General features: G+C 29.9%; 1 protein-coding gene across 1 annotated transcript in view; it reads right to left on the bottom strand.

Moving 5' to 3' along the window:
• The window catches only part of LOC135959310 (uncharacterized), a 136,793-nt gene that overhangs the window by 41,789 nt on the left and 80,795 nt on the right, over window positions 1-14,209 (bottom strand). Inside the window, exon 4 of the mRNA XM_065510456.1 lies at window positions 8,473-9,340. The gene's annotated coding sequence lies outside the window, so the exon portion shown is untranslated. The remainder of the gene's footprint in view (window positions 1-8,472; window positions 9,341-14,209) is intronic.

Below are 14,209 nucleotides of genomic sequence, written 5' to 3'. Positions count from 1 at the left end.
TACTGGGAAAATAGACAATGCAAGAGATGTGAATCAAGGAGAGCGTATAGTAAAAGAGTTGGTGGGCATGTACAAAAATTCTGGAAGAAATGTCACCATGGACAATTTTTTTACAACACTTTCATTAGCTAAAGAGCTGGCCACTTGGAAGTTATCCGTCGTAGGCACAATAAAAAAAAAACAAAAGATATGTTCCTGAAGAGTTTAAACCGTCCCGAAGCCGCGAAGTTGCATCTAGTTTGTTTGGTTTTTCTGAAGGTGTAACGTTAGTGTCCTATGTTCCTGCCAAAAACAAATCAGTTGTGCTATTGTCAACAATGCACAAAAATAAAATTACATCTGGTCCACAAAATAAACCAGAGATAATTTTATATTATAACGAAACTAAGGGTGGTGTGGACACGATGGATAAGATGTTATCACAGTATTCCACAAAACGATCAACATTTCGGTGGCCATTGGCACTGTTCTTTAATATTTTGGATACAGCTGCTCTTGCCTCATTTATAATATACAAGGAGAACATTGGAGGAACATCTGTCAGGCAATCGCAGCGAAAGCATTTTATTGAGAGACTTGGCGAAGACCTATGTCGTCCGTTAATATTGACCAGGTCAAAAATACCTCAAATTACTGGAAGATTTCCCATTAGGTCAGCTATGGAGTTCATATTAGGTAAAAACTTAAAAAAAACTAAGAGCAAATATGCTAAAGATATACTTTTCAGGTGAACCACTTACCGCTACGGATCAGGATGCTGATTTCGAGGCCGATGAAACTACAGAAAGGGATGCAACTGGGCATATTAAAATAAAAGGCAAATGTCATATTTGTTGCTCATATAAAAAAAAGAGAAACACACGACAAATTTGTGTTAAATGCAAGAAGCCCATTTGTGCAGAACATAGCGTCTGTTACACTAAATGTGACATCTGCCATCATGCTTCATCATCATAATTATATTATAATAACTTATAATAATTAAATGTAATAAAAAAATATGTAAAATAGAGCTTTTATGGAATAAAGTAATATATAATTGAAATAAATACAAATTTTAAAAAACGAATCGAGTTCAAAATGTATCTTGTACCACCTGGGTGGGTATTGGTAAACCTTGAAGAAAATTTTAAAAAATCCCAAAAAACCTTATAAAAAATTAAAATTTTTATCATGTTTTTATTAAATTCTGCAGAACTCTAAAATTTGTTCAGTGAGTCTAAATTTCATTTAAATCGAAAGAAAATTAAAAAAGTTATTAAAGAAATAAAACCGAAAAGGTCACCCGGGTGGGTATTGGTAAAGCGAAGGTTAAGAATGCCTTACTGTGCAGTGTTTCAAAAGATTCCACAATTTACTTGAGCTGTGCTCAACATTGTGATGGCATGTTTTGTTATTTGGAAATGGCAATTTATTTCCAACATATTTTGATTCTGCCTCACTGTGCAGTGTTTCAAAAGATGCCACAAATTTCTTGAATTGTAGTCGATATTGCCCTGACATGACTTGACAATGTTATATGTCACTCATGTCGCCGTGTTTAGTAATTTAACACGTGGCAACGTTAACAGTGCTTTAGCAGTAAGAAAAATCTTACAGTTCACAAGTAATAACGCCTTTCAAAGCTGACCTCAAGTAACAATGTTTAAGGAGACTGCGCCTTAATAGATTCTTTACTTATAATCTTGATGATAAAAACAACAAACTATTTATCACCTTTCTATTCTCAAAACACATATAAATATTGCTGCATTACTATATAAAATAGTTTTAAAAAAAACATATAAAATCTAAAGCATTATACGGGTAGATACGTGTTTCCTAATACCTGCCTAATTCTTTATCGAAACTGTCAATTTATCTACAATAAATGTAAATCTGAATAAAAAAATTCTTTTGCTATGTTATACAATGTTAAAACTGTCACCTTTTTTGTGGTTGCTATTTTTTTTTCTGTTTAATTTTTTTTGTTGTTAGGAGTATTATAAAAATAAAACCGCAACATTTACAACACATGCCATTTAATACTCGTACCAATTTCAATTTCAATTCCAATACCAAATTGATAAGTAATTGTTTTTTTTTTTAAACCAACTAACATTATTTTTTTCCTCTGTACTTGTACAATTTTATGAGAAATTGTTGCTTAGAGGCGTGTTGCTCATATTTATTCATACCAGCAAGATCAAATGGCTTAACAAAAAAGAAACATGAACTATTAAAGCTAGAAAACTAAATTACAATTAGATGAATTCAAAATTCAGTATTAAATACATGTGACTTTAACAAAAAAATAAAATAAAAATGTACGCTGACAGCTAATTTAAATGGCTGGCAATGTTTCTTTTATGTGTCAAATCGAAGAATTGTAAAAATATTTACGATCACTACGATCTCTAAGATCAATGGTGTTATAGTTATTTGATATTCAAACTGTAAATATTTTTTTTTATTTTATTTTTTATTTTTTTTTTGTTTTAGAATGAATGAATTCGCAACATAAAAATTAGATTAAAATTGATTGAATAAAAATTAGATTAAAGTGTATTTTTTTTGCAGCCATGTTTGTCAGCAACGTGATTTAATAGTTAATGATATGAATAGAAATATTCTAAGCAAACTAATAAGTTTGGCCAATGAACTTTTTATTATTGTAATTTGAAATTAATCGATACCGCACAAAATAATTAATGATTTACTTACATACATAAAAGAGAATTGCTAAATGAATTTCATTTGCACTATTTGTTTTACATTTTTTTCTACATGAATCATTATATTGAATAATATTATGATTTTGTATTTTAACATGCTTTTACACTAAGCTCTTTAAATCACATAAAATTACTTAGTAAACATACGATTTACATAGAAAATCACTTTTCATTTAAACGACTTTAACTAAACAACAAGTACACGTATCTAAACTAACCCTTGACAGCCATCAAACACCAACTGACTTTTTATTAAAAAAAAAATAACAAAAAAAAACTACTCGCTACTTATAATTTTGTTGGTCATATGTGCATGTCCAGGAAATCAATATTCTACATACGTCAAAAAAAAAATCAATATTGTAACAGTAAACTGTATTTATCACTTAATATGATTGTCTAACTAACTCACCAACAAACTAACCTAACTAATCTAACTGTCCAATCAGTTAACCTGATGTCTGACTACAAAAGGGGTGTTGACAATTTATATTGTATATGAAACATGTATTTATAAATTCAATTTTAATTGTTTGCGTGTATTTAACAGCTAAATTTGTTTTAAATGCCATTACATTCCTGATTGTTTCAGTTTTTTCGCTTTGACAATTGCCACATTTAAACTAGTAAATCAAATAAACGAAGTTAAGAACAAAATTGATAAAGATAATTGTAACGTTTAAGTAAACTTGACATATGCGAACACCTTTAATAAACGAAATGATCTGTTTTTTATACCCTTCACCTTCGTGAGAAGGGTATATATAAGTTTGTCATTCCGTTTGTAATTTCCACAATATAATTTTCCTGCCCTATAAAGTATATATATTCTGGATCCTTATAGATAACGGAGTCGATTAAGCCATGTCCGTCTGTCTGTCCGTCTGTCTGTTGAAATCAATTTTCTGAAAACCCAAGATATCTTCGGGATCCAAATCTCCAATAATTCTGTCAGACATGCTTTCGAGAAATTTCCTATTTAAAATCAGCAAAATCGGTCCACAAATGGCTGAGATATGACGAAAAAACCAGGACAACCTCGATTTCTGACCTATTTTTGATCTATATCTGAATTACTAAGTCATTAATATAGACAATATGGATATCTAATGATAGATATTTCAAAGACCTTTGCAACGACGTATAAAGACCATAGTAAGTTGGACCTACAATGCGTAAAAATTGGAAAAAATATTTTTAAACCCGAATTTTTTTTACCAAAAAAAAATATTTAAAAAAATTTAAATTTAAAATAATTCAAAATATTTTTTTTTTCCAAAAAAAAAAATTTGGAAAAAAAAATAAATTTTGTTTGCCTAAAAATATTTAAAATTTGTATTTTGAAGTATAATTTGGTGAAGGGTATATAAGATTCGGCACAGCCGAATATAGCTCTCTAACTTGTTTTAAAAGGGTTGGCCCGAGTTATATGGGATATGTGAAAAATATGTTGTGCTAACTAAAATTTATAAGATTAGCACACCCACGCATATTTGCATAAAATTAGCATTTGATATGAGATAATTATTGTTTCGTTTTAATTTGAAATTAATGTAGAAACACTGTTTCCAATTGTAATACTAAAATTGTCATATTACTGAGTACAATTTATACACCAAGACCCCAATTGAAATTAATATGGAACTGCTTATAAACCACGATTGAAGCTAATTTAGAATCATAAAGATTGAAATTAAATTAATTGAAATATTCAGGATTGAAGCTAATTTACAACTACATAAGGAGTGAGATCGAAAAATTCTTAACACACGTTTTTCATTACATTTTTTAACCCAAGTATTATTTGAATTTTTTTTTGATCAAGTTACCTTTGAAAAACATGTCAGTTATTATGTGTAATGTCAATTATATTAATTTTTTTGTTAATCTGATTAAAATGAGTGACCAGAAAAAAGTGCGTACTGAAATTATTAAATATTTTCAACAAAACCCAACTTGGTCTTACAAAAAGTTGGCCAAGCATACAAAGGTCTGCCGTCAAACTGTTTCCAATGTTATTAAACAGTACCGGGAGAACTTGTCAGTTGATAGAAAACCTGGTTCAGGTAGAAGGAATGGTCCACATGATGTTTCTAAAGCCAAAAAAATAGAACGCATTTTCAAAAGAGCTCCCAACACATCCGGTAGGAAAGCAGCCCGGTTAGCTCAGTGCTCGGACTATTTGGTACGAAAAGTTAAAGCTAATGCAGGTTTAAAAACATACAAGGCTCAAAAAGTTCCTGACAGGAACGCTACTAAAAATTTAGAGGCCAAAAACAGAGCACGGAAATTGAAGTCAAGTTTTATAAAAAAATATTCTTGCTGCATAATGGATGACGAAACGTATGTTCTGGCAGATTTTTCGCAACTTCCAGGTCAAAAATTTTATGTTGCTGATGCTCGAGGGAATGTTGAAGAAAAGTTTAGGACCCAAAAGCAGACAAAATTTCCCAGAAAGTTCTTGGTATGGCAAGCAATATGCAGTTGCGGCAAAAGAAGCCACTCATTTGTTACAACGGGCTCTATAAATACCGAAATTTACATCAAGGAATGTTTACAAAAAAGGCTGCTTCCATTCATAAGACTTCATAATGTGTCCACTTATTTTTGGCCTGACTTGGCATCCTGTCACTATGGCAAACAAGCCCTTGAGTGGTACAAGAACAATAATGTGGTATTTGTACCAAGAGAGGCAAATCCTCCAAACTGCCCGGAGCTAAGGCCAGTGGAGAGATATTGGGCTCTTGTTAAAAGAGAATTGAAGAGTACAAAAAAGGTGTCCAAAAGTGTGGTAGATTTTAAACGGAGATGGACTACATGTTCGAGCAAAGTGACAGAAAGCACTATAAAAACGTTAATGGAAGGGTTTCCGAAAAAGGTTCAAAATTTCATCACTAGTGATTAAAACTATAAAAATAATTTTTTTTGTAAATTGTAATAATAATTTCAATCAAATAAAAAAAAAATTAAAGCTGTAAGTTTAGTGGTTTCTTTTTTATAAACATATATGTATGTTAAGAATTTTTCGATCTCACTCCTTATATAATGATCCATAAACGAATTTAATTTGGACCATAAAGACCAAGAAGGATTGGAGCTAATTTGGCAAACTGTGTCTATTAAATTAATCTAGTTTGAGAATATAACGATCCAGGATTGAAAATATTCACTGGTTTGACAAGCTATTTATTTTAGCAATATAAATTTCTTAGATTGAAGCTAATTTGGGACTGTATTAAGATCCAGGATTGATGCTAATTTTGGTACTAGTTTGACAAGCAATATAAAGTTCACGTATTCCACTTAGTTTTGGAATATGTTAAGATCCAGGATTAAAGCTAATTTAGGATACAGAAGTGAAGATTATTTCAGGATAAAATTATCCAGGATTAAAGCTAATTTAAGAAAAGTTTGACAAGCAATATAAATTCTTATGAAGCTTATTTTTTAACTATATTTAGAGCCAGGATTCATACTTATTTGGGATGAAAATAATTTGAGGCTAAAATTATCCAGGATTGAAGAAAATTTGAGGCTATAATAATCCAGGAAAGAAGCTAATTTGGGACTATATTAACATACAGGATTAATGCTTATTTGGGACTATAAATGATCCAGTACTGAAACTAATTTCTGACTAAAATTATCCAATATTGAAGCTAAATGTAGGATTACAGCAAGTTTTAGGAATATATTAATATCCAGTATTGACGCTTTTTTAACCAGAATTAGAGCTAATTTAAGATCCTGAATTTTAGATAATTTCAAACTAAAATTATCCAATATTAAAACTAATTTAGGACAAGCAGTCCTAAATTAGTTTTAATATTTCTTTCGATCAGAATATTTCTTTCGATCAGAATTCCATTCCGATCGAAAGTCGAATTAATACCGTAATTTGCTTCTTCACAAAAAATAAAACGAAAATTTCTTTCGTAATGAAACCATTTTCAGTTTTCAAAGTGGAATTGATATTTGTTTGTATTTATTTCTTTTTCTTCAAACTTTAATCAATTTCTGTACCAAAAACTTCAATTTTCAATCTGAAATTCAAAATTATTAAATATTTTTGGATTTAATAAATTACACGGAATCTGAAGAACCAAAAACGAAATCGATCGGAATAAAAACTACGGAATTGAAACCATTCCGAACAAAATGTGTGACAGACCTGATAAATTCCTATGATTGAAGCGAATTTTGGAACTATATTTAGATCCATAATTCATACATATTTGGGACTTCCAGGAATTGAAATTTAAGGCTAAAATAAATTGAAGCTATAAATACCAGAAGCAATAAATCCCTACGATTACAGCTAATTTTCGGACTATATTAAGATCCAGGATTAATTCTTATTTGGGACTACAATTTATCCAGGATTGATGCTAATTTAAAACTAAATTGATCTAGGATTGAAGCTTATTTAGCAAAGGTTTGACAAGCTATATAAAGAAAAATTTGGACAATATTAAGATCCAGGGCTGAAGTGAATTTGTAACGAAAACTTTTGAAAACTGGAACAAAAAATTGCGAAAATTATAAAGAAAAATGCTTAATAGTGCCTGTGGTAAGATCCCAAACCGCATAACCGTTACTCAAGCCCAGACAATCCAGTTGTCATTAGGACAGGATAACAATTGAATTTTATAGAAACAAGGACATTACAAAAATTGTCCAGAATTCTACCAATATAAGAATATTGGAGAATATAAGAGGAATTTTAAAGAAGAAATGAGTTTCTGATCTTAATATAAAAGAGTACTGAACTAAGTGTTATTATAAATATGGGGGATTTTATATCAAGTGGACCAACTTTTAAAATCGATGTCTTCCGATCGGGATTAAATTTACACCAAGGTTAGATATTGGATAGACACAAATATTCCAAAAAAATATTTAAAAAAAAATTTATATTTTGTTAGATATCGAACTCGCATTCCACTAAATAGGTCTTCAAGGAAAATATCTAAGCTTTCTTTTTGAAAAAAAGAAAAAATTTAAATTTTTTTTTTTAAATATTTTTTTTTTGAAAGATTGAAGAAATTGCTATCTAAACAGTTTCGGACATATTTTCCTAAGAACAATAGGTAATAAGTTACATTGATAAGAAAAAACATATGGTTGGACAAATTGTCATATTTTGACCCCCTCAGAGAGTTCTTGACCGATCTTGTTGAAAATTTGTGTCTGAATTACTATCCAATAGATCTAACCTTCATCGGAAGACATTGATTTTAAAAGTTTGTTCACATGACATGAAATCCCCATATACAGGTAATAACAAATTAAGAACATTGACTTCGATATATATTTTTTTTAAAACAATGTGGATCGATTCTTTCATTTGAATCTAAAATTGTTGCAGAAAATTTACTATTTTCTGATAGCACTTTAAAATATGTTTTTATTACACTCTCAATAAAATTCAATTCCAGGAATTTTCCGGGATTAAAGCGAAAATGCAGCGGAATATTTTGTTCAAAGGCTTTCGGGAAATCAAAACTTAAACATAATAAAACACATATGTATAGTACTATACTTAAAGTTATTAAACTTTTATTACGAATTTATGAATAGCTTTTCAATAAATATTTAATTGATAATTAAAATAACTAAATTTAATTTTATACCAAATGGTGTAATTTTTAAATCCAGTAGCCCTGGCTATTTACCAATTTAAACTAATTGTTTGTGTGTTTGCTAATTTTATTTAATTCTATCAAAACATTTAACTATGTATAATTCTTTAACTTACCTTTTGGTTTTTGATATCACAGTATGGTTGGTTAAAGAAATCTTAATAGTTTTTTTTTACAAACAAATTTGCCTAAAAGCAAATTTTGTGTTCAAAAAAAATTTTAGCAAATGAATATCAAAACATACAAAAAACAAGAACAACTTGTATGTTAAACAAATATCATTAGGTAGATGTTGTTGTTGGTGTTATTGTCGTTGTTAATTATTATTAATAATTGCTGTAATTATTAAAAATTATTTAACATTATAACGGCAGCCAAAATGGAAGACTCTGTCGCTGGTAGTTGCTCGGTTGTCGTCGTTTGTTTTGTTTTGTTACTGCAGTGTTAGAGTGACAAATGACAAATGTGAGTGAGTTTTTTTATTTTTGTTTACTTTTTTCGTTGTTATTATTTGAAAGTGTTACTCCTTGTTTTAATTTTTATACTCTCTCTTGTTTAGCTTCTTCTTCGTCTTCGTTTTGCGGTTAATTATTATGATGATGATGAATATTAGTTGTTGTTATTACTTTTGTTTATAGCAGTAGTAGTAGTAGTATAATGAATTTCATTACTGTTGTTGTTGTTTTAATTAACTGTTGTCTGTTGTTATGTTTCTTTTGAGACAACAACAATTTGTTATTTATTTTAATAAAAAGTGCAGAAGTTATTTATTTATTATTGGTTTTTATTGCTGGTTTTAATTCGTTTAATCAATTACATGTTGATTTTTCTTCAGTGTTTAGTTAAGGGAGTTTTAAACGACCACTGTTGACTGCGCTGTCACTCCGCTGATTGACAATGATGACTGACAAATTGTTGTGAAATATTTTAAAGTTTTATTGTCTCACTGACCAGGATTCATTCATTCAATTAGTCGTTATTTAACTGAAAACAAAAGAAAAAAAGAAAATTATTATTATTTATGCTTTTATTTATTTTTTTAATTAACTCATGTTTCATCGAGTTTAAGAGACTTTTTAAAGGGTCTTCCAATAGGCACTTCCGAACTTTAATAATATTGAATATATTGTTGAAGCTACATGTGTCGAAGTTTTATATAAAATGGGTATTCTGTTCATGCAAAGCCCCGGCGTTTCGCCCATTTTACGGTGAAGCCTATTTCCACAGAGAAATATACATAGAGACGAGACACTCCGTTTGTCAAACAAAAATAAAACAAATCATATGTCTGAAACAAAAACAAAATACATTGACTTACATGTATTTTGTTGTTGCAAGACTTACGTTTATGACAACAGAATTAGGTTTTTGACAATTACGTCTCGTCTCTATGTTACCCTAGCCTATTTCTGTTTGAATGGGTACGTCAACAAACATAATTGTGGAATTTGGGACGATACTAATCCACATGATATTCAAGATCGTCCAGTGCATGCCGAAAAATACCCTGTTTGGTGTTGGTTTTGGGCCATCGGTCCATATTTCTTTGAGAACGACGTGGCCAGTCCATCACCGTCAACGACGAGCGCTATAGGTCGATTATTAACAACTTATTTTGGCCTGATTTGGATGATATGGACACCAAATGTGGTTTCAACAGGACGGCGTTATGTGCTATACAGCTCATGTCACATTTGACATTTTGCACGAGCGATTTGAGGGGATGTTCATCTCACGTGAATTTGTTGCGAACTGGTCCCCGAGATCGTGCGATTTTACCCGTTAGACTTTTTCTTGTAGGATTTTCTTAAGTTGTAGGTCTATGCGAATAAGCCACAAACCACAGCGACCCTACATAAGCCATTTAATCGGTCAAATTCAGTCTGATTTATGAAAATTTGTCATTCCGTACAGTTAGTTGCACGATGTTAGGAAGCTCTTAATGAAAGACCCTTTATATCCATTAACTCTAGAATTATTATTCTCAATTATTAATTCATTGTTTGTCAAGTCATTGCAAAGATATTTTATATTTTTTAATTTGAACATCATAAAAATTTCAAAAATTGTATAAATGAGCATTTAATGTTCTAAGAAATTGTAATTACTCTTTAAATTGTTTTTAATGAAATGCGGTATGTTTTTTTAGAACCTTGTTTCCGTTGAAAGTCATAATTTATTTTATGTTTTATTTTGAAATATGAATGAAATACACTTGTGCCTAAACTGGCAGGATAATGTCCAGCTGAAAATTTAAACCTCTCATGACAATTTCAGTAAAATTTACCTCGTATTATTTGATATTAAGAAAAGTAATTTTCAGAAATTATATACATATGTACATATATTTTTCATTTGCCCAATGTGCTATTCCATACATAAAACAATCCTGTTTACTTAATGACTTAATAAATTTTAGGACACCCTTTAAAATGTTCAAGTGCAATCAAATCAGACCTTATTTAATTGTGTAAGCCGTTAAGCTGTACTCTAGTTTCATAATTTCGCTGTATTTTTGTTTTAATTTATCCTGTATATTAAACAGCAGAAAAGGTTAATGATATCATAAAAAAATGTTATATTCAAATGTTCATTTTGTATTCTATTGTTAAAAATATTTAAAATGATTATACTCTCAAAGTCAACAAATGCATTTTAATTATGACAGTGACAACAAGAATACATTTTGAGATCATCAACATTGAAATATTTATGAAATGTGATAAATATTTAGGTACATGGCTTAATGACTTTTAGGAATTTACAAGTTATTTAAAATAAATCCACACACATACTTAATTATATTTCATTTAAAATTATTATTTTTTAAAAACGCTTTAGAATTGTATGAAATATTTAAAAAACTGATAAATATATGTCTTTTATTTCTTTACAGAAACGCTAGAAAGGATAAATAAATCTACCACATTCATAAAAAACCTTTAAAAATTGTCTTTATAAATAAAAAAAATTAATAATAAATAGCTTTTATTAAATAAAATTGTGTTTTCTTTTAATTGTTAGTCAAATATCTTAATATATTAAAAAGCTCCCTAAAGTATGCTGCTCAAAAATATCTTATTATATACTACTTGAATTTAGTAATTCATTTTTAGCTATTTTTCCTGGAATTAAGGTTTTTTTCATTTTACTCCTAAACCGTTGGCCGGATTTGGCTGGAAGACCCTATTTACCCTAACTCGACACGGCGGATTCGAAAATGCACATAAAATTTTGATCCGATGAAATTTTTAAAAAGATATTTTGAAATGGCTTTTAAATATGCCGACTGTGCATTAATTGCGCCTAAAAGTCCGCAATACATATTTTTGTATTTTTTTGGTATTTTGTTTGTAAATTTTGTTTGCTATGAAAATTCCCGAAATTAATGTTTTTTACATTTTTCTCGGAAACGGCTGGCCGGATTTGGCTGGAAGACCCTATTTACCCTAACTCGACACGGCGGATCCGAAAATGCCCATCAAATTTTGATCCGATGAAGTTTTTAAAAAGTTATTTTGAAATGGCTTTTAAATATGCCGACTGTGCATTAATTGCGCCTAAAAGTCCGCAATACATATTTTTGTATTTTTTTGGTATTTTGTTTGTAAATTTTGTTTGCTATGAAAATTTATGTTTTTTGCATTTTTCTCGGAAACGGCTGGCCGGATTTGGCTGGAAGACCCTACTTACCCTAACTCGGCACGGCGGATCCGAAAATGCACATCAAATTTTGATTCGATGAAGTTTTTAAAAAGATATTTTGAAATGGCTTTTAAATAAGCCGACTGTGCATTAATTGCGCCTAAAAGTCCGCAATACATATTTCTGTATATTTTTGGTATTTTGTTTGTAATTATGTTTGCTATGAAAATTCCTGAAATTTATGTTTTTTGCATTTTTCTCGGAAACGGCTGGCCGGATTTAGCTGGAAGACCCTATTTACCCTAACTCGACACGGCGGATTCGAAAATGCACATCAAATTTTGATCCGATGAAATTTTTAAAAAGATATTTTGAAATGGCTTTGAAATATGCCGACTGTGCATTAATTGCGCCTAAAAGTCCTCAATACTTATTTTTGTACTTTTTTTGGTATTTTGTTTGTAAATTATGTTTGCTATCAAAATGTCTGAATTTAATGTTTTTTGCATTTTTCTCGGAAACGGCTGGCCGGATTTGGCTGGAAGACCCTATTTACCCTAACTCGACACGGCGGATCCGAAAATGCACATCAAATTTTGATCCGATGAAGTTTTTAAAACGATATTTTAAAATTTGTTTAAAGTATGCCGACTGTGAATTAATTGCGCCTAAAAGTCCGCAATACATATTTTTGTATTTTTTTGGTATTTTGTTTGTAAATTTTGTTTGCCATGAAAATTCCCGAAATTAATGTTTTTTGCATTTTTCTCGGAAACGGCTGGCCGGATTTGGCTGGAAGACCCTATTCACCCTAACTCGACACGGCGGATCCGAAAATGACCACCAAATTTCGATCCGATGAAGTTTTTAAAAAGATATTTTGAAATGGCTTTTAAATAAGCCGACTGTGCATTAATTGCGCCTAAAAATACGCAATACATATTTCTGTATATTTTTGGTATTTTGTTTGTAATTATGTTTGCTATGAAAATTTCTGAAATTTATGTTATTTGCATTTTTCTCGGAAACGGCTGGCCGGATTTGGCTGGAAGACCCTATTTACCCTAACTCGACACGGCGGATCCGAAAATGCACATCAAATTTTGATCCGATGAAGTTTTTAAAACGATATTTTAAAATTTGTTTAAAGTATGCCGACTGTGAATTAATTGCGCCTAAAAGTCCGCAATACATATTTTTGTATTTTTTTGGTATTTTGTTTGTAAATTTTGTTTGCCATGAAAATTCCCGAAATTAATGTTTTTTGCATTTTTCTCGGAAACGGCTGGCCGGATTTGGCTGGAAAACCCTATTCACCCTAACTCGACACGGCGGATCCGATGATGACCACCAAATTTTGATCCGATGAAGTTTTTCAAAAGATATTTTGAAATGGCTTTTAAATATGCCGATTGTGCATTAATTGCGCCTAAAGGTATGTAATTTGATAACTGTTTATTATTTGATCAAAAACTACTTACTCCATGAGTATTTTCATGATGAACTTAAATTAAATTGAAATTAAGTGATTTTTTTTTATTATTTAGTAATTTATTGATGTATTAAATAATATATTTACAAAAATGTACATGAATTGTTTTAGTGCAAATAGATAATTGGTTTTTTACAAGTATATTTTAAAGTGTTTGTTTTTATTGGTTTTTTAAAAAATTATAAATTATCTAAAAAGTTTAATTTCTTCTTTTCTGCAAATACTTTTAATATCCTTTGATTTTATTATACAATTTTGATTGTGGCTGTTGAATGGATGTTAATGTTCATGAATGATTTTGATGAATTCCTGCAATAATTCAATACAAATATGTATTAATAAATAATCAAATTAATAAAACAAATACAAAATTGTTCTAATATTCTACACAAAATTACTACGAAATTATATTTTTTCTTTTACAATATAAAATCACAAAGTTTTAATGTTGTAATTAAACAATTATTCTAATGTTACAGTTAATATTGATTTCAACATACAGACGGACAGATTGATGGACGATCATGGTTATATGACTCCGCTATCTATAACGATATTTACTTTATGGAGTCTCAACTGAATAATTTAGAAATTTAGGTGAAGGGTATAAAATCGATAGAAATGGAACCATTGCCTATCTTTTCCCCATCTTGGTCTTGATGAAGAAAACTGATCGGAGCTGATCTTCTACAAACCTCAAACCACTTCTGTGGTTA

This window comes from Calliphora vicina, chromosome 4 (assembly GCF_958450345.1).
Source record: "Calliphora vicina chromosome 4, idCalVici1.1, whole genome shotgun sequence".
Lineage (NCBI taxonomy): Eukaryota > Metazoa > Arthropoda > Insecta > Diptera > Calliphoridae > Calliphora > Calliphora vicina.
Note: the sequence above shows the minus strand (reverse complement) of the source record. Positions and strands in the feature narration are given on the sequence as shown.